Here is a 23,613-nt window from a genome sequence, read left to right on the forward strand (position 1 = left end):
CTCTTTCAATATAGGGGGTAGTGTTCTAATTGATTTGCAATAAATCCAGGCTTTCAGTAAGGAAATAGGATTTTATTTATTACTGTTATCTTTTTGTATTGGCAATTTTTAGGCTCTAATAAAATCAAATTTAGTTGGTCTCAATCAAAAAGTTTTACCTTTCAAATATTTAATTTTCAACTTGATCATTATAAATACATATTACAAAATATCTGACCTCTCATTTTCTTTTTCACAACCCAAAAATATATTAAAAGTTTCCTCTAAGTATCCATTACATTTTAAATGGTTCTGATAAACTTAGTAGAAGTAATAAAATATATTTTCAATTTCCTTCAGACCCTATTACAAGAAAAGCATGAAGTGATACAATGGAAATTTTATTAAGACTTGGAAATATAGAAATTGTTCTAATTGCTTCTCTCTAATAAATTTTAATACCGCTGATACTACTAATACTGATGGCTTAACACTACAATACATATTTATTTAATCATTATTTTGTTTTGTCATTATTTTTCACGAGAATTATTTATTGAATTTACTTATAAGGTTTGTACTGTCTATTTTTAAAATTTTATTTCTTACTCGTATCATACCACTACCTATGTTCACTGAGAAGAATTAGAGCTATAGAGACTAAAAGAGCTGAGCTCCCAGAATAGATCATAATGAATGCTTTTGTTACAGCTTTCCTTTTTAGGAGTTAATTTTTATTTGTCTTTCGATTAAGTTTTTGTTAATATTATAGTCCCAAGTTATGTTCCTAATATTATGCGAGAGCAACAAATATATACCATGTAAGTGATATACGATGTCAAGGAGTTTATTTTGTTTTGCAGATAAATATACAGGACGTTCATAAAGTAAGAAATAAATTCAATATCTCGTAAAAAACTTTTTTTTTTAATCGCTCGGACCCATTGATTTTACTTTTTTTTTCAAGGCATATTTTGGAAAAAATAATTTATAACGGGTTTTTTTAAAAAAGCGTTGCTTAAAAAATATTTTTTCAAATTGCAACTTAATTTTTTTAATTCATTTTTGCAGTGCCCTTACATTTCTAAACATTTTTCATGTAGCATGTGTTATATCTAAGTCCAAGCATTTTGGAGTTATTCTCATTCAAAATCTGAAAATTAGTAGGCCTTATCATTACGACGTGTATCGTATATATCGTATAATAGTTATTATCGTTGACAATTCTGTGTATATTTTGGTAGCGTTTTACAAGTTTTTCAGTATATATTGGTTTTTTTAACACTAAATCACATTAATATGTGGCCTACTGAAATACAGCGCATAGAAATCTTGATTATGATTGGCTACGGTAATCGAGTTAGGCGCATTGGGAAGTTTTGTGTCATTTAATCAAAAATACCCAAACCGTCCGTCAATATCTCAATTTATAGTGCGCAAGATTGAGCAGCAGTTAAGTCAATTCGGTCATGTAAGAGATGTTCCTAGATGTGGTAATCCTCAATTTAATAAAAATAAGCAGTTAGAAAATTTATTGACGGCTCAAGATAATCTTGTAGCATGTAGGCAAATATCTAGTGGCGATTTCTCTGCAATCGGATGTGCACAAGCTATTAGAATCTCTGATTGATCGTAAGTTAACCTGGGATGTAAATGGAAAAGTAAACATGGAACAACATGGATGTATGTTTGGGAGATCCACTGCCTCTAACCTGGTACTCTATCAGCATTTAATTTCATGTATATCTTTTCTCAGTATGGCCTATATAAAAGAAAGGAAATCAAATGATATTTCATCGAAAATATCATTTGATTCATCGAAATCAAATGATTATTCTCTAGATGATTTAAACAGCAGAACTACAGAAAATAAATAAACCACTAGTAAATTTAACATGACTTTTTTATATATTATTTATGAGCTTTACCGGATTCTCAAAATTATATTATCTTTATATTCTTTTGAAATTTCTTATTTATCAAAAACTATATTTCACATATAAAATATGAAAATATTTCACCAGACTGACTAGCTTATAATCCAGACATTCAATATAAAACCTAATTCCAGCAACGAATATTTACGACCTGCAGGTATTGCAAATAATAGTGCAAATAGCCTCCCATAAAACATGTCATAAAACTCCATCATATATTAAACTTAACATTTTCCGCTCACTGAGAAAATTGGGAAATTTTTGAAAATGTAAAATAATATAATCCATATAATATAAAAGAATATTGTGAAATTTTAGGTGAAGGTTTAACCAAATAGCTCGCATTTATTAAGCAGAGATCTCAAAATAACGTCATATTTATGTTACCTCCAGGCACGAAGATACCGACTACAACAATAAAAGTTTCATAGGGGATTAGGCAGTATAACTTTATATAAGTTGCCGACAGCTCCTCTGGAATTTTCAAACGGGGCCTGAAGTTCAAAAGTGTTCATGTTTGCGAAAACAGTACAAAGAAAGTTTCGGCCGTTTTCAACTCTGCAAACAACTGCTTATAAGAAACTGAACCTTTTTATCGTTTTCGGGAATTAGGTTATATCTTCTTTGTCTCGCCTTTTAGCAGGCGTGAAACGTGGACCGATTCCCACGATGCAGACTTTTAAAAACTTAATTAACTATTAAAAGATAAGCATTTTATAAATAAATAAGAGAACTTAAGGTTACTTTAAGAACAATATTATCAAAAAATAGACATATTTTTGGGACAGATGATTGAAAATAGTTTTTAAGATGATAAATTGATCCGAAGTAAGAAGAGCATAGCAAACTAAGCAGTGAGAAAGATGCCGGAATAAGAATTAATGACTATGTTCTTCTTAACTATTGGACGAAGTAAAACGAATCCTTCGTTTCAGCAAAACTCAAAATAATTGATTACATATCTTCTGTTAAAGCACTAAAAGCTCCCACCTCTATCGTATATATTAGTGAGAAAGAAAGACTTTCAGCTAAATTCGAAAGGTGATAACTGGCTCTAATTTGCCATTAATCAGAAAAGTGCAACGAGAAGTAACTGAAGCATCACTTTAATAAAGCAATGGAGCTGTAAATACTATAATTGTTTTACTAAGTAACAGACTTTCTTGGGATCTTTATCATTTCTTTTTTCTAAAGATATCCATGTATCTTCAGCTTCCTCTTTTTTGTACAAGTTCATTATATGATATCCAATTGCCTATTTAATCCGATCTATTATATGAATCCTAAATGGTAATGTATAAATCATCATGAAACTAGTATAGGAAATACCCCAGGAGCTGAAAGTGGACCTCGCATAATCTTTTACTTATAACAGAATTGACAGAACGATTGATTTAAGCTTTTTCCATCAGTACCTTCTTCCAAATTTTTTTCTGTAACCAGATGGAAAAGGAAGTAGATCATTGATTCATAAAGTAATAAACTATACTCATGTATCATTGGCATATCAGAATCATATGAAGTATTAGTCTAATATATATACAATATATAAGGGGTAGAGAGCACCATTGTTTTTTTTGTTTTTTTCTTTCTTTTCTTTAGAGACAGTTTCAATATACAGAGACAGTCTGAGATGCTTTTCAAATAAATGTGGACTTAATTTGCATTCTCCAGGCACTCATGATTTCTTAATAAGTCTAGAAGTGGTTATTAGTTTTATGAACAACTAGTGGCATATCCTAATCTCTGTGATACCCTAATGGTATCTGCCTTGCAGTTGAGTTTCTTCATTGCTTAGAATACATTTCTTAGAATTTTTACATTTATAAGTTTTGTTGCTGGTCTGTTGGAACTTTAATTAGCTTCATTATTGTGCCATTGAAATCATGGTTGCTTTATTTCGAATTTCAATTTTAAAAACAGACTAGGGTCACTGATTAAAAGACATATCTGGGGTACCTAGTTGGCTTTTTAGTAAATTAGAACTAGATATAGAATGAGATGAAGCCCTAAACCCAATCGTTGTTCTTGTAAGAAAAAGGTTTAATCTTGGATTGACCTTCGACACTTTTTCGCTTCTATTAAAGTTATCCATATGCTTTCTAAATTTGCGTCTAGGTATCGCTTAGTTGATATTATCTATGTAGTCCTAAGGTATACTTTACTATACTTAAATAAAAGACAAAGTGCCTGATCACCTGAGAGTAAGTACTCATGATCTTTAACTTATCCTAAATGGTTGTTGGTTTCAGTATCTTTTGATCATTGTTTGCTTATCTGTGTATGGAGAAATAGATCTTATATTATTAATCTCAAATAACTTTCTAAGTTATATTTTAGTCTAATATTTTAGTATTCTCGTAAATCGTTTTAGACATGTTCTATGCTAATTAATTATTTCTTTGATGTCTCCAAACTGCAAACATCGAAGCATATTGGAATCATATCAAATATTAAAAATAGTTACTCAAAAGGTTTTTTTCAAGTCATATATTTTATAATGCCTCTTAATAGGTGAAGCACGTGTCATCTTTAACGAAGTAATTAATTTAGATTGAGAACATTAACTTTCTATTGTCTGGTCTTTAAAATTTTATACTGGTGTCTTTGAAATTTGAATAAAACGGAACTGTTCCCAATTTTCCATAGAATTAGAAAAAAGTTTATTTCTTCTGGCAGAATCTAGTATAGTCTAGGAACCAGTTGTCTTTATAGCAACCAGTGGTAATAATGATCTTTATATCCAGCTAAAAAAATATTTTCCTTACAAATCAAATTCTTTGTCGCCTAGTATATATTTTCTTGGAAAATGTTACTTAAGTGTTACTGCTACAATTGATTTTTTTTTCAACTCATTATTGAGCAATAAAATAATGGCTGCATCAGTAAATACTCTAGTTTTCCTAGTTAATGTTTGACTTTTTAAAGTCGTGTGTACTTTAAGTATTCGACTAATGAAAAGAACTTCCTCAGACACAAAATGTGGTCCTTATTGCTCTCTTTAGGATCACAACGAACTGTTATCATAATATTCTCAATGGGCTCTTCACTATAGCCTAGTATGTATTTTGGGAATTATAACCTAATATGCATTCTGCTAGTCCTTAGTCCTATAGTAGGAACCTTTGGTGTGACACTTAATTTGCAAGACATAATCACCAGTAACCAAAATTCTATATTTTTAATTTTATTCTCGACGCCTGTTTTGCTACAGATATTATTGTCTTCAGGAAAAGATTAAAACTGGGTTTAGAGTCGAATATAGATAAATAATATTACTTTAATGGTCTAAATAAGTTACGATTTCCAATTGCCTAGAAAAATTATTAATTATATTGATTAATTTATAAGAAGCGAATAATTGGTTCAATTGTCTTAAAAAGCCAAGCCATGAGCTTTTAGAAAATGTGAGTGATCTTCACTACCTGGACGAATCAAAAATATTTTTTTATTAATTAATTAACTACATGAAGAAAATATGAAACGAATTATAACTGCTGATTTATTCACCTCTAAGTAACAAATATTTCCTGGAATAAATAGGGAATATAATGGTCTGAAGGTGTATTGAATTAGCCAAATTAAAATACTAGCTAAATTAAAACTCAACTGCCTGGAATGACCAAAGAAGTATTTTTAACTGTCTAAGAAATAAAATCAAGAAATGAATTAGGTGAGTTCTCTTAAAAGTAAATAACCACTTCAATTCTCGTAAAATGTGCCTAAAAAAAATGTGAATAACCCCAACTGCCTGAAATAGAAACAATTGAATAAACGAATTCAGTGATTTGAATATCAACTTATTGATGATGATCCAGCAGAAATAATAAAATTTTAAACTATCTAAAAAATTTAAGATATATGTTATTGTCCATGAAAAAATTAATAAATATTCCAAAATAAATTTAACAAAAATGTGAAACAAACGGAGGAGAATAAAACATTCGAGACTCAATAAATTGCAACAAAAAACATATTAATATCTAGTTCATTAAATCTGAATACTTTAATCGTTGATTGATAATATGGGGGTACCTAATATTCAATCAACGCTTTAATGTTCAGTCGATTAAAAATGTTTCTGATTTATATGTGAGATAACAAGATTCTTCTAAAATGCACATCCTAAACGTAATACTTAGCTTAATTTCGTAGTTTATTTGAGTTTTGTTTAGTGCTAAGACTGTTTTGTGATTTCTTAGTGGTTATCAAGGTCACTATATAAATAAATAAATAAATAAAATAAAAAGGACTTTATTTTTGACTCGACGAATTTCAGCAATGCTGCTTTTAACCAAGTACATAAATGATCAGTATACATAATAGATAATGTTTGGAATATAAAAATATAAAAGATTACCACTGTATCTAAATTCACAATCTTAATAATTATAAAGAAAAACAGAATAAAATATATAGGTAAATCCAAAATAATGAAATCATAAAAAATTAAATTATGAATTTACCGAACTAAACCATAAATTATAATAAATAACAATAATCCATGCATACAAAATAGTAATGGGTAAGAAGTTCAATGTAATATCTAATTAAAAGACAATTCATGTAAAAAAAGCATTGTTATTAATCTAATAAAGTCTGTTTGTACTTTCTTTTAAAAGCTTGTCTTTGCAAACCTATCAAGCTGGCTGGTATTTCATTTAAAAGTTTGCTGGCCTGGTAGCTAAAATAACCTCTGAAAAGGCTTGTTTGGTATTTCCAGTCGATTTCTGTACCGTGTATTTAAAAGTTGTGTACAGAAGTTCTATATGATAGTTTGTCCATTAAATACTGAGGTATTTGTGTTGTTATGAGATTATTTAGAAAGGAAGCAAAATGCAACTTTTGTCGTTTTTCGATATTAAGCCACTGTAGTTCTTTTATTTTGTGACTTATGTGATCCCTGATTCTTAAATTGAAAATTAATCGTGCACAAGAATTCTGTATCTTTTGCAATTTAAATTTTGTCCCACAATCAATGAAAGGTCCGTAAACATAGTTGCCATAATTGGTATGAGAGAGCACCAGTGATTCACAAAGTATTTTTTTAAGTGCAAAATTGATAAAATGTTTGCTTTTATAAAGATTTCTCAGCGCATAGTACGCTTTCTGGCATATTTTAGCAACATGCGATTTAAATCGCAAATTGCTATCTATAATGATGCCCAAGTTTTTGTACTCAGTAACCACCGGTACTCCCTCGCCCATCATTTTTACGTTTACATTGGACAATACATAATCCCTCTTGTTACCAAAAAACAGCACCACTGACTTCTCTGGATTTAATTTTACACCATTTTTATCTGAATAAGCATAAATTTGATTTAAGCATTGGTTAATTTGTCTTTCAGCTTCAAAACAGCCTTCCTTCTCAAAAGAAAACTGAATCTGACTATCATTAGCAAATTGCTTTAATTTACACTTGTTGGTTATACACCGGTGCATGTCCATCGTATAGATTACAAAGAGCAGCGGGCCCAATATTGAACCTTGCGGCACACCTCTTAAAACAGGCAGCACACTCGAAAACTTCTGGTTAATAATTACTCGCTGAGATCTTTGTGTTAAATAACCTCTTAAAAGTTTTATGGTTTGGTCGTTGAATCCATAATACTGTAACTTGGCACACATAAGTTCTGGATCCAGCGTGTCAAAGGTTCTGCTGTAGTCAACTAACACCAGGGCACATTATTCTCCTTTATCTATCGACTGGATAATTTTATCCAAAACGTCCAGCAAAGCTGTACCTGTACTAAAACCTCTTCTAAAACCTGACTGATATTTATAGAAAAGATAATTTTTTTGTAAAAAATCGAAAATTTGATGGTATATTATCTTTTCAAATATTTTAGAAACCACGCACAACAAACTAATTGGCCTTGAGTCTGAGTGACTCTTAGGATCACTATTTTTTGCCAAGGGTAAGACTGTAGCTGTTTTCCATTGTTCGGAAAAAGTGCTAGTTTCAATCATTTGATTAAAAATATGCGTTAGAAACGGAATAATAACTGGACAGCATAGTTTAAGCATTTGAAGCGTAATCTGGTCCGACCCTGATGCATTTGACGTAAGCGAAGAAATAGCACGCTCGACTTCGTAATCATTAACCAAACGTGAACCAAAAGTGTCTTGAACGGTCGAATTGATTTGGTAAAATTTTATTGTATCTGGATCAACATTTGGATATATTTGCTGTACAGATTGAACAAAAAAGTTATTTATTTCATTTGGATCCTGTAGTTGCATGGGAATGTGATAATTGCTTTTATTTTTATTATAAACATTCATGTCATTAAGACCTTACCAAATTTTTTGATATTATTTGTGGTGCTCAGAAAATTGAGATAAGCTTTTTTTTCATTGCGAACCACCCGTGTAAAGAGGTTTCTAGCTCTTTTGTAATCCTCCCAATCACCAACGTTTTTTGACTTTTTGTACTTTGACAAAAGGCTATTTCTATATTTTTTCATTGTTTGCAAAACCCCAATAAACCAAGGAGATTTTGGTCTGGTTACCCTTATTTTACGTTTTGGCGCATACTTATCAAAAAGTAACAAAATATTATCTGTCAGCGTACTAATTTTGTCATTAAGATCAACTTGATCAAATATTTGTCCCCAGTTTAGGTTAAATAAGTCGCTATTAAATTTTTCTAGATCAAAATTCCTGTAGTCACGATACTCGAGAATTTTCGGAGGCAACACTGGCAAATTAATTGTAATATTACAGTATATTAATTGATGATCAGATGTTTCATGCATGTCGTGATGATAGACCTGACCATTCAGCAATTTCATATTTGAATACACATTTCAATCACGATCTACTCTTAAAAACCGGTAGCCTTCGATAGACACGTATTCATCAGAAATGTCCTTAGAAAGCCAACTTTCTGAGATAGCCAAAATAACCAATTTAAGACCAAGAAGGCAATTTTTAATATCTACTATGCTTGGCAGCAATGAACGTACGTTTAAATGACCCACTTTGAGATTAGATGCCATAAAAAGTTAGGAACAAAAAAAAACATACCTTAATAAACCCAAAGTAACCAAAAAAAACAGTAAAAAACAAGCCAACTAAGCCAGCAAACTTTCTAAGAACCCCATACTTTTTATTGCAATTATTACTGGCTCACCATCATCCTTCCTAGCTAAGATCTGTCCATTTTTGTGCCATACAAATTTGTAACCTTTTTGTCTTAAATTCTTGGCTTTTTTAAAAAGTTTGTATGTGCCTTTGGTCATATCTTCATCTAAGAAAATTCGATCCAATAAGTCTCCCAGCCCAGAATTCTTCATTGTCATTTTTCCCTATTTAGATCGCGCTTCCAGAACCGCCCTTTTCAGCTCAGTGGGTAGAGTAAGTATAACCTTCAAATCGCCATTTTTTAGTGAAACATGTTTTATATATTCTATGTTAGCCTCAGAAGCATCAACATTTAAAGATTGAAAAAGCCTGATTGCTTTTGAAGCCGTCTGGTTTTTCTCCTCTTCCCCCTTAATTAGCCCCGTTATGAATACATTATTCCTAATTTTGTTTAATTCCTGGGAGGCTTGAGATGATTTCAAATATTCTACCTCTTGTTTTAGGATAACATTCTCTCGTACAACTTCATTTACCATGTCCGTCAAAACTTTTGAGCGGGTCTTTTCTTCTTCGTACTTTTCGTTTAAAAAGTCTACGAATTTTTAAGGTTCCTTAATTTCATCCTGAAGGCTTCTAAGGAGCATCTTAAGCATCGGATCTTCATTAGACGTACTGGGTTGCGCAAAAAGCAGCGATCTCCTAGTAATATTTTTTACTGACGCATCCTCATCTTGTTTACATTCTGTACAGCACCACGGAGATTTCTTTGCTTGCATCACCCGAGCATCTACTTCGGTAACGTTTCCGCACTGAATATGAAAATAACCTTTGCAGTGGCCATACTGCAGTTTCATTTTCTTTTCAATGTTGGCCTTGCACATTTTACACGATTTTGAGGTCATATTGACAACGCCGCGGGAGTACAACTCAGTCGTAGAATATCATGAAATACGACCTCGGTTCAAAGTCCAATTCGATTGTTTATAAAGGTTGTCAAAGCAATTTTTTACTTTATAAGTATTTCTTTCGCCACGATAACAACACTAATGGATAATGCACTTGCCAGTTACTGATAGACGACAAAAAAATTAAATTAAAAGCACTAGAAACTGATCTCATTTACTTTGAACTGCTTAAGCCAAACAACCGTGCTTTGGGCTACGCTGCCACCTCTCAATATCAAAGCTACCAATATATTAATCAAGTTAAATCATACCCAGATCTCCTTTAAAATTCAATATTTCTTTTGACAGTATTAGGTTTACCAAAAATTTTATTCAAAGTGATGTAGGCACAGAATTATATATACAAATTTTATTTTTTGCTGATATTGTTTTCTAAACGGTTGAGTCATGGCACAATATGGATGTTCAGTAGTATTATGATATCCCTTATCTAAACATATTTTGATTTGTTTGGGTCTGAAGAAATAGAGTAAAACCTGTCGTATAATTTAGGGTTTTTACAGAAAAAACTTCATACCCTTAATTTTACGAGAAAGCAAACCGTATTCTCCTGGGCCTTTTTTTCGTTTTTATGGCAATTTACGAGCACCCGGAAAAAATGGGCCGCTTAAAGTCACAAAAAAAAAGAGAAAAGATGACGCCGGAGAACATAAATAAAAAAAATGGAGCCAAGGACAGCCGCCCTCGAGGCTTTTTTACCGACAATATTTCTCATCGAATATTCAATTCAGTTATAAATATGGCTATAAAAAGTATGTATTGCCTGGCTTGAACATGTTTATTATATTCTTTTTTTGAAGCATTCGACTATAAATTTATGTCATCTTTTTAGATTTAAGATAGCTAGTTTGCTTATAAGGCAGCATATAGAGAACACAATTGCACCTACGAAACTGCACTGTAAAAGTTGTAAAGGAACTAAAAATACTATAAAAAGCTATTGATTGTATAGATTTAAAAAAAGCTTTTTTAATTAAAATAATATTTAATAGTGGTGACTTAAAATACCAACAAAAGACGCATTAAATTAAAAATATTAAGATTGGCTATGGAAAAAAAATTTTTAGAAATTTGAGAATGATGACAGTTTTAATTTAAAACAGTCTTTTGTTTACACCACCAAGAAGTAGTAATAGTAATTCCTAAGTATTATAAAATGGTAAAAAAACTTCGTATCATGTAAAAGATTGTACTGAAAAATTCGCATTTTATAAATATCTTTACTAATACCGGATTGATAAGCTTTAAAAGTGACTGTTAAATTAAATACCTTATTACTTTCAATCATATGCAGACAAAATTTTATTTGGCTATTTAATGCGAATTTTTTACATTTCTTTATATGTATATTTCTAAATATATTTTTCGTATCTGTCATACCTGAAATTAAATAATGTCAAAACAAAGAAAATGCGACAAAAGTTTAAAAAAAACTACAAATTAGACATCGGAATACGCATTGAATAACCTAGAAAGTTGTACAAAATTCTCTTAGACAATGTGGTTCATTTGTAACTAATAGCTTTTTAATCTGGGCTTTACATTTTTTTGTAAAGGTGTTATTTGATCTAATAGAACATTGAACCATTTAACACAAATATACAAATGTGATTTTTCGCTCATTGTAAGTCTTTTACCAAGTATACACGTGCCATTAATGAGAATTAGCGGCTAATGCGAATTAAAGCAAAAACGCTTTGGCATGTATTTACACAACGGTTTTAGGAAGAGGTTTTCATTCAGCTGTCTTTTACTGCCAATCTAACTAATTTATTGATAAATTCCTTAGGTTAAGGAGATTAGGTAAAAATACATAAAAAAAAGAATATAATTCTTTAAATTTTGCGAAAACATGGTAAGGCATACCACAACAATATCAAAGTGAACATTTTTACTCTCTGTCTCAGTTTTAAAATTTTTGTTAGTTGGCAGCACTGAAAATTAATGCGAATTTGGATCTTCTCCCGTATACATGGAACTTTAATGTAGAGCATTATAACATTATAGCAAAATCCTCTACATATTTAAAATGTTTTAAATAATGCAAATTAGTAACGGTAAAACTGTTACGGGTATCTAGTAGTAAAATACACATGTATTTTATATTAATCCGCATTTCGCTATTGCGCTGCCTGTAAATTTAATTTAAGAGCAATACATTTAAACTTCATTGTTCGAATATTTTAACTATGCTCCTATTTAAATTATATTACATGTTTGTATTAAAAGAAAAACACTAAACTTTCGTAGATATATGCCGCATATACAGTCCAAATACCAACATCTTATAATAGCATATTTAAAAACCGATTACAAATTGGTATAGTATAGTATCTTAAGGGAAAATTTCATTCATAGATTTACTCAATATTCTTATAGATCTCACTGCGTTTATTTTTTAACGTAAATGGCCAGGATCAGTCAAAATTTTCATTTATAAAGATACCCAAAAACTAAGCATTTTGATAATTTTATTCTTAAGAAAGAAGAAAGCTTTAAATTAATTTATTTGAACAAAACCAATGCGAAACTATCAAAAAAATCTTTAGCTAATACTGTGAGTTCTTCTATACTTTTACAGCAAATAATTGAGCTTTTGTCATCAGCGTTTTTATATTCTGATTTGGAGACTCTAACACTAGGTATAGATCATTTGCAAAAATTAGAGACAGGATTGAGCCTAATACACTTCCTTGTGCTGCTATTACTTCATTTAGTAAGATCTGCAAACATTATGTCTATGCAGTGATAGGCTTTTGATAAATCTTATAAGATCGCAAGTGTAAGTTCGCTTTTTTCCAATTACTCGGCAACATTTTGTTTCAAAGTAAAAATACCGATATTTCTCATTAGGTTGAAATGTTTTATGATGAGGTCGCTACTGCTGTAAGAGAACATTATACATAGTTTACGATTTTGTGCGGTAATGCCAAGATAGGTATAAAATAAAACGATACAGTGACTGCACTAGGAAAGTTTGAGAGGGAGAGAAGAAATAATTGATGAAAGACACTATTAGGATATTTGCTACAAAACAACTTATATGATATAAACATGGACGTAGGAAAGCTTGAATGATCGGACAAAGAACAAAAAATAAAAATATAGTCAGAGACATAACAGTCCTAAACAGGATGACCACTAGAAGTGACCACAGAATGTTAAAAGTCATAATAGTAATAAATACTCGGAAGGAACAATACCAAATCATAAGGAAATTAGACATTACAGTAGTACGAAAAAATTCAACAAATATAAAGTTTCAAAAAACTTTTTTATAAATCCATGCAAACCAAAAGACACAGAAAGAAAAAAAGCTAGAATAAGCTACCAAACAAGTAATAGAAAGAAGGAGAGCTATGAAAAGCGATAAGACGACCTCTGCTAAATAGTTAAAAATAATAAACAGACAAATACCGAGATCAGAGGTAAATCCAACCAACAATAAAAAAACAACAAGAGCATGAAAGTACTACGCTCTCCAGATCAACGATAGAGAAGATATTCTAAGAATAGTTGGGGACTTCTATCAGATGCTATTTATAATTCAAAAGAAAGCAACTAATATCTCAAATATAGAGCCAGAGACATCGATACCTATGAAGAATATAGTTAACTAGGGCTCAGGGGTATTACAGGAAATCACCATCGACAAAATATGGCTATCACAAAGAAATGCAAACAGAAAAGCTCCTGATGGAGATAGTTTAGTATTTGATGCAATTAAAATTGGTGGTAAAACCTCTACTACAATAGATCAAATTTCTCGAAAATTATGACTTCAAGGTTTAAAAATAAACTAGATTTCTGCCAAATAATAGAACAGACGGGATTTCGTGATGGTTTTGGGAGAATTGACTATTGCTGCGTATATGCTATAATCGAGAAAACTGTCATATACAATAGATCTATCGCTCTTGCCTTTGTTGGTTTTCAGCAAACCTGTAACATGGACGAAAGGGATGCAGTCGTGAATTTAGACTACCAATACACTAACCTTAATATATGGTATATATTAAAATGCCATGAAGGTTAAATTGAGCAAAAAGACCAACAGAATCCTTATTAAAACAAGCGTAGGCCAAGGAGATACAATATCACTAAAACTCTTTATCACTGTTCTGGAATGTGCCTTCAAAACACTGCAGTGTGCAAAATACCCTACTTTAAACAATAATATTTCTTAAACATAGATGATAAATACCTTGATAAATAATTTGCCCTTTAAGGGCGATATAATGCTACTCTATCAGACAACCTAAAAGATATTAAGCACATGCTACAAAGTATGCTCTAAGGTTGTTTTAAAAATCAAGAGTGATTGAAATATATATATAGTATTCAGATAATAATATTATATTAAATTAATATTGATTCAAATCATATTTACAACTTTAAACTACTATCGTAGTTTAAAGTTTAATTAAAATTAACGTAATTTAAACTACGAGAATCTTACAACATAGTCTTACTATTCATGAATTACTTTATAAAACTATTTTAAATATTCAATAATTAAAATTTTAAGAATTATGAAGTAATAAATAAATAGTATTTATATACTTTGCCAAAAAATCGCCTTGTAGACTAAGATTAGGATTAAGAATAAAGATCAGATAGAATTAGGATCATTTATACATATGTTTAAATGGATGTAAGGTGGAGTAGTTTACAAAATTAGGAATAGAATTTAATTAGAATTAGGTAAAAATGATCATATAGAAAAGGCTGCACCAAAATAAATAAATAAAAAAATAAATGAAAAGTAAAGTCTATAAAACCCTACCTGGAAATGTTTGCAGCAATGATTTGAAAGATCGAATTGCTCAAGGATGTAAAGGTTTTAGCGGATAAGTCCTTGCCATTGTGGAATTTGAAAATAGGCTAAATAATTTTATTAAACTACATAAACTGTTTGCTCTTAATCCTTTAAAGTGATGCATAACACTATAGGGTAAAATATCCATTATTAGCGCGTATTTTTATTTATACGGTTATATAGCCAATTTTAGGCTAGTTGATTATGTATATGATGGGCTTCTTATTTGGTATATTAAAGTAAGGATAGCTAAAGGAGGTGGAAACTTTAATAAAAGCAAAATTAAAGTTCGCCATATACAGGGTGTCCAAGATAAGGATCCTAAGCATGGGGATCTCGGTACCTGTTAGAGACACAGCTTCGGTTAAATTAGGAAAAAGTTGTGCTCTTTGAAGCGTATTTACATGCCGTTGAGAAACTTCAAAAATGTCCATGGCCTGCTGAGATATTTGGAAAAAACGAAAATTTGCTAATATCGGTTTTATTTTTTCCTGGCTTTATTTTAAAAGATATCAAAAAACTATTGAAACTTTCTCATTGACAGACTCAGTAACAGGTATTTACATACGTCAAAGCATTTGTTTCCAAAGCTTACTTAAAAAATATGCTAAAAAAATAGAAAATTTGCATTTTTCCTTTCAACTAACAAAAAAAATTTGACATGTGATACATCATTGAATTTGTAATAAAAAATAAAATCAGATACAGGGTGTACTTTCTTTTCGCGCTATATAAAAAAATAAAGTTGATGGTGGTTTCTCGAAAACGAAACGTCGGATATAAAATTTAAAAGCGCCATCACATACTACATCAAAAGTGTCAATGAGAAAGTATCAATAGTTTTTTGATATCTTTTAAAATAAAGCCAGGAAAAAATAAAATCGATATTGGCAAATTTCCGTTTTTCCAAATATCTCAGCAGGCCATGGAAATTTTTGAAGTTTCTCAACGGCATGTAAATACGCTTCAAAGTGCACAACTTTTTCCTAATTTAACCGAAGCTGTATCTCCAACAGGTACCGAGTTCTCCATGCTTAGGATCCTTATCTTGGACACCCTGTATATCAAAATTAACGGTCCGTTTTGAAGTGAAAACCCATATTATATTTTTTTGCTATATTCCCTGAATTAAAAAGGAACGAAGTAGCGTTCATAAATTAACACACACATACTTACACCTAAATACATCACACCTGGTTCCTAGTTAAATTTTGACTGTTGGTAAACAAAAGGTAGAACTTGTGAAGCTCCGATTATCTGGATCATGAAATAAGAATAACGAGAGAAAACTAAGCCCGTAAACTGAAGAAAAGAATGATACTTTCCTGGGCTGTCTACGAAAGACTGAATGATGTATTTCAGCAAAAATACCCATATCCCAAAATCGAAAACCATTTAATCAGTGCGTGTTGTCAGTGTTGACCTACGGCGGAAATCTTAACCCTAATTATCGTGTCTACCACGAAGCTAAAAATAATTCAACAAAAAATAGAGAGGTCTATGCTTGGACATCACTTGAAATATCATATCAATGCGAGTTTATATCCGGAATAAAGATTTGTAAAGGAGAATTGGTGTTACTGATCTTAGATCAGGAGTTACTAGTCTTACATGGAATTGGGTGGCATGGTGCTCGAATGATCGATGATAGGCGAATGACTGACGGGGGGATTACTTGAATGGCGATCGAGAGCCAATAAAAGAATGAAAGAAGAACGATGACATCAAAAGAATGAACGTAGAAGCTCAAGAGAAGAGGCTGTGAAAAATATTAGTACAGGCCCATATGCAGCAGTGGATGCAAAGGGCTAAATGATGAGGATGATTATACATAATTTAGCTTGTTTATTAAAAAATATTAGAAATAAAAGTAGTCTCTAAATGGAACCCAGTGGTACGCCTCTGTCGGGAAACAAAACTTTGGATATTTGCCCATCAACCTTAACCCTCTGCAATCTTCCCTCCAAATATTTGCTAAAAAAGTTTGCTGATTTTTATATAAACCTAAAGTAGCACAGCTTATCACACAAAAGTTAGTGGATTAAGGTGTCGAATTTCTGAAAATGAATATAAATTACAGGTTATAGGATACAGGATAAAATACAGGATATTGTAAATAACTGTAAATATAATAAAAACTGGTAAAGCCATACCTTAATTATGTTTCAATAAACTCTATGGCTATCTTTATATACAAGTGTAATAGCCCCGCAAAAAATGAAAGCTAAAAATTTAAATTCTTTAATGCAAATATTTCAAAAACGAGCTAAATAAATATAAAAATTGTGTATATTGTTAAATTTAAAATAAGGGATAATTTTAGCTTCAATGAACAGCTTATTTCTAGGTATACCATATTTGTCTTTTTTCTCGTTATTGTATTTTAGAATGTAATAACGAGTATATACTTCACTAATATCTTTTTTAACCTAGAAATTTAGCATATTTTGTCCTACTAATGCATTTATCAGGTTAATCTTGAGCGTTTCCCCCAAAACATAATTAAACTTACTGTGTCAATGAGCACGAGCATACTTTGCCAGTTTTAGATTATACACTGGGTAAAATCATATCAGTTCAACCCTGAGGCCTAAATTGAGGCTCGTTTCATGGCTGATTTGCTCCCGACAATGCGAGGGCTGCGATAATGGTGCAATCTCTTCTGCTCCCCCGCCTTTTCACATTTTATTAATTTACTACCCTTTATTGGGGAAATTAACTCTTTAAAATTCGGAATTGATGTTTAGCCCGCTTTATTGGGATCATTGTGCGTGGTTGGTGTATGGAGCCGATTAAATTTATAGGGTTATATATATTCAAGAAAATGAATACCTAAAGATTGTAATTTAAGGCGGCTAGGATTAGTTATGAGGATCTAATTTACTTAAAGCTAAATATATAAATGACATTCAAGATGTTATATATAATATATAAAACAACACTCATATAGGATGATTTAAAACAAAGCGCGACTAAAAAGTTTAAAGATGATAAAGAACCCTTTTTTAAGTTGTATACTCTCCTTTATGTAAGGTTCATCTAATGCGATTTTCTTCAGTATTTTTAAAATATTATAGCATTAAAATTAATTGTACGATATAAACATTTTATTCTGGATTAGATTCAAAGTATAATAATTTGAAGGATTTTTAAATTTATCTAACAAAGGATTCACATGGAAGGTAAAATATAAAAATATAACCTTGGTTCCCTTACAGTGTACGTGAAAATTACCGTTCAAAAACATGAAGAAAATTTAAAATAAGTTATTCAAGGTAATTTAGAGTAATGCATGTTAGCTATAAAAGTTATGCTTGTCTTTAAATCACCCTGCATGTAAAAATTGGATCAAAATTAAAGATGTACCAAAAAAAGGACAGCCATATTCTTATAAGCTAAGCTTCATTTTATAAAAAAAAATATTTATATCAATTGCAGTACATGAAATTTAGGTTAGTTAATGAAATTATTGAAAAAAAGACAATATAATCAAAAAAAGAACAAACATTTAGGTTGAAATAATTAAACAAAATTAGTGCCAAATATATTTTCAACTAATGAAGAAAGAGAATTTTAATTAAAAATAAGTTAAAATTTATAATAAATAAATACATTTTAAATAATACATAATATTTAATATTTAAATAATTAACTAAAAAAATATAAAACATATATTATATTGTATTCTATATTCTAATTAAACTAGACAAGGTTGGATTATTCACAATAGGCATAGTTAACCATAAAAAAAAAATTACAAAAAATAAGGTTTTCAATTTTTGTTACTAATACATTATGAATTCCTAAAATCTCAAATTAAGACATAAATACCGTATAAAGAAGAGACGTTATTATTTTCATTTGTTTAGTAATTAATTTCTGATGACCATAGAAACATTTTTCTGCCAAACTAAGTAGTTACTTGTTTTCTTTATAATTTTAATTAAGTTTATTTAATTCTAATGTTGAGACCATTGTTAGTGCCATACTCTAAATTTGTAATAAAAAATTTAATCAAATATAAGTTAATATTTCAGAGGAATCAACAGAAACTTTTATTTAATTGATCATGGAAAATTTATAGTTATAAATGTTTTAGATATAGATATAAATTTTTGGTGTATGGCTAGCAACCATCAGGCTAAAAATATAATTACTTATATATACTTATATTACGTATATCAAAGAAGTAAAAAAATGAAATACTTAGTCAAAGTCAAAATCTTCTTTTTAAATTTTTATTATTCTTCTTTTTTATTTTAAAAATCAAATTTTTAAAATAAACCACCTAAATAATAACTAAATTTTAATTGTTTTTTTCTTAAGTTTAGATAAAGAATAATTTTCAGATTCAATAATAAAATTAATTAAGATTCATTCAACAAGAAATTTAAATTCTTTTAATAACCAGTTATTTAATTCAGTGAAGCAAGGAAGTTTTGTATTAAGTGTCTTAATTAGCAAGAAAATGTTACATTTCTTTTATTATTAAAAGGGTGTGTAGCTCAAACATGTTTCTAATGATGGTTATTTATGCACCCGTTGTAGCATGGCATAATCACAATATAATTTTCAATTTCTTTAAGTATCAGAAACGAATAAAATAAGAAGTTATAATAATAGTTTAAATACAACGCGTTACATAAAGGAAATTTTCAAATAAATTTTCGCCCCATTTTTACCTTTTCAAGATGTTTATCAAATATTAATTTTGCCTTGAAAATACTTTGCCTACTCAGGATTGACCTAAAATTCCTAAACTGCATAACACTGTTTGATCCAAAAATGAGATATTGCATTACACTTTAGAGTTTAAATAGAAACCCTATTTTTTACGTTTTTACCCTACGTTTTGCTTTCTTTGGAAGAAAATCCATGCACTCCTCTGTGGCAGATTGGGGCAAATTTACACATGGCGAAATATATAGTTCACCGAATAGTTAAAAAGCACAAATATCACCCCTACAAAGTTATTCCTGTGCAAGAGTTATATGATGACGATTTCGATAGGCGAAATGAGTTTTGTGAACGCTTACAAAACATGTGCAATATAAATAATAATTTAGTAACAAATATTATTTTTTCTGATGAAGCCACGTTCTGTTTGAATGGTAGTGTGAACAGACAAAATTGTCGATATTGGGCAACAGAAAATCCGCATTGGATGATGAAGGTAAATACCCAGTACCCTCTACAAAACTAAATGTGTAGTGTGGAATAGTGCGCGAAAGAGTAATAGGTCCCTTATTCTTTGAACAGACTTTAATAAGACAAGTGTATCTCAATTTGAATCAGTTTTGAATTAGTTCCAGCATTACTAGCTTTATTTCCAAATCCATTGGACCCAGACTATCCTGACAAAGAACTAATTTTCCAGCAAGATGCCGCTCCTCCGCACTATGCTGCCACTGTGCGTACATTTTTGGATGAAACCTTTCCCAATCGGTGAAAAGAAATGAGAGGACCCATCGAATAGCCTGCTAGGTCGCCTGACCTAACACCAATGGATTTTTTTTTGTTGGGATACCTCAAGTCGAAGGTATTTGTTAATAGGCCAGATAATCTAGACGACTTGAATGAGAGAATTCGCAGAGAATTCCGCGCTATAATTCCGGAAATGATTGAAAATATGCAACGAGACTTTATTGATCGCATTGGATATTGTCAAACCATGAATGGCAACCATTTTGAATATTTAACTTAATTTTTGTTCTTTTTTTATTTGTTACATGAATCGTCTTTTTTTCGATAACTGTTGACTTTAGGTATAGGACATGATGCATGAAACATACGTAGAATTCCACGCGAAATTCAAAGATGAAATAAAAAAGGTGCTTTCATTTGAAAAAATGAAGTTGATGGTCATAATTTATTTTTGAGCAACCCTGTATATGCCAACTTCACGTACAAAAATGCGCAACTTGAAATAAAAATTGACGGGTCCGACCGTTTTTTCTTCGAACACACCTCTGAATTTTAAATGAATTTAGACATAACTTTTGGGATGCATTGTATATATGTATACCTAATTTATACTGTATTATAGAAAATGATAACCAAATAAACCAGCAAGAAAATTTACCATCAATCAGTGTTACCGTATATCATAGAAAAACGTTTTTGATTTCAAATTGTTAAGTTATCTGTCTAGTTATGATAAATATTAAGCAATGATTTATTCAATTTAAGAAAAAGTAGAAATAACAAAACTGTAGTTCTAAAACAGGAATATTGCAAAAGCTTCTATTAGGTTGTATAATGCGTTGAAAAGAAAATTTAAAGACACCGGATCTGCATCTAATATTCATCGTAATCGCCATCGAAAAAATCGACCATTTAAAAATGACGCTGGAGAAGTAGCAATTTTGGAATCCGTCGTATTTAACACCTAAAGTTCTTGTGAACTAATAATTTTTTTAAGATCTACAGACTCAATAGTACAATATTGAAAAAAAAAATCAGTAGTACAAGATAAAGCTTGTCCATATGCTATTTAATATGTGTTATCGGATAAGTGTACGTTCTATTTAAGTAGCTCTGTAAATAGACATTACTGTCGATATTAAAGTGACTTGAATCCCCATTTGTTTCGAGAGGTATACTTACAATGTTTTGAAAAAATAAATGTGTGCATCGCACTGTTTGGCTCCAATATGGCAGTTTTGGACTCCGGGATTCTCTGGACTGAAGTCCTTTGGATTACTTTTTTTGAGGGCATTTGAAAAGTAAAGTTTTTGATACGAAGCCAAATTTTATTAAATTCTCTCAAAGATCAATGCGAGAAATAGCTTCGAACAAAATCTGTTTTATTACAAGGTAATAAATGACATCACTCTCAGCATGTATTACGATATTAACTTACCTCTTTATAGTAAACTAATTTTTACTTTATGTTGGATGTACGTGTGAACTCCTAGGTTAGGAGGCAGCAGAGTTTAATTTTAAAATAACGTCTTGTTATTATAAGAGCTATATTGACTATTGATTTTTGGTATTAATATATTATTTAATAGATTGGAAATTTTAAATTTTCAGAAAGAATCCACTTTATGTTTAATATTATATGGAATTCTGCAAAAGAACAAACTCAATCGTCGATGTTTATCATCTCTGGAAATCCGACCCGACTGCGCCAATTATCTGACCGAATATTTTACTTTTCAAAAACTTAATTCCTTAATAACTACGTACAACGAAAATTCAGAGATTGGAGGGACACAAAGTCAATGATCTCAGAATATTAGGTTATTATAATCTGAGCCCATTGACTTTATGTCCATCCAGTCTCTGAATTTTTATTATTAAGAGGTCTCTTTGAGAAAAATGGACTACTTTTTTGAATACGTACAATGATACTTATTGATATAACGCCTAGTGCTGACTGAAACTAGAAATGCTATAAAGGTATATTTATAAGGTATAAGTATGCTTAATAAGGGTTAATGAAATAACTCACGGGTCACTTTCGGCGTAGAGAGATTTATTGCTTAATTGGTTTTATTTTTGTGAACTTTTTTATATAAAACGTTTGCTAATTTTTTTTATAAGAAATGAGGTTTCTTAGAGAATAATGTGGTGGCTAAGGCGTTAAAAGTTTAAATTAATACATTTTCTATAAAACATAGGTTCCATTAAATAGGTTGCAAAAGATTTATGATTACGGACTTAACTCGACGAATTTTTTATATAGAGCAGATTTATGATCAGTTGACGTGACTGAGCCTTTTTCCTAATACATATTAGGAGAATCAAAAATAAGGTGCATCTTTTTCGGTGAGCATTCCTGGTTGTTAAATATTTTAGCGTAATAAATGTCCAATTATTCCATTAAAGAAAGTAATATTTTTCTTTAAAATTGATAAAGTATTGCATAACATTTAAAAACTAAAATAGTACTAATTATTAAACAATTATCCAATTACCTGCAAAAATAAAAGCCAAATTTTTAACCAATAAGCCTCGTCTCAATATCACAAAAATTCAGTAACAATATTTCTTCATTAGGATTACACATCCCAGTCTTCTACATCTGTTATTAGTTAATACTCCTTCAAAACGTCAATAAAAGTAGTTGTTTACCCTATATATTGTAGACAATTAAAACAGTTATATTCTTGTCTGCTTCCCTAATTAAAAAAGCTATTTAAAATTTTAATTTAGCCTCTCGATGTGCCGAAGTGCATTGGCTAATCCCCTCTTTATCCTAATGGATTCGAAATTAAATTTTAAGATCCTCATTTCCATTATAGAAAATGATCGTTCGGGATAAACCCGTTTTAATGCCGTCACTTTATTTTATATTTCTGTTTGGAACCGGCTTGATTTATTGTCATAAAGATAAGGATTATTCCATATAGAAGATTATATAATATTAAGTTATAGGAAGGTTTTATGCAGGAAATTAACGTGAGTTATTAAGGGCTTTTAAGTTAGCGATATGCATTTTTGGTTTTTATTAAATACGATTATAATGATTTAAGTTTAAATTTAAAATAACTTGCGATATTCATCGTCTTCTTGTCATATCGTACCCTCATATCGTATTCTTTAAGAACTAAAATAATAGTGAGCACGTTTCATTTTGTCTGCACGTGCAGCACCGTCAGCAGGAAGCAAATTCAAAACGTTAAAGCTACAGGATTATTCGTAGTAGCCGAAATATTGCGACCCTGGAACGCATCCGGAATGAATTGCGAAATTCTGGATTGTGATTCTTAGGGTCGATTATAGTTAATAGATCCTACTGGAATTTTAAAGGAAAGTTTATCTAAAAATACCGAAAGTAAGAATGTAAAATTTAGAGAAAGCTCATGAAAAAGTCATA

At 30.4% G+C, this 23,613-nt stretch overlaps 1 protein-coding gene across 1 annotated transcript in view; it reads left to right on the top strand.

Moving 5' to 3' along the window:
* The window catches only part of LOC126735738 (uncharacterized), a 508,234-nt gene that overhangs the window by 163,458 nt on the left and 321,163 nt on the right, over positions 1 to 23,613 (top strand). The window lies entirely within an intron of this gene.

The sequence above is a fragment of the Anthonomus grandis genome, chromosome 4 (genome assembly GCF_022605725.1).
Source record: "Anthonomus grandis grandis chromosome 4, icAntGran1.3, whole genome shotgun sequence".
Taxonomy (NCBI): Eukaryota; Metazoa; Arthropoda; class Insecta; order Coleoptera; family Curculionidae; genus Anthonomus; species Anthonomus grandis.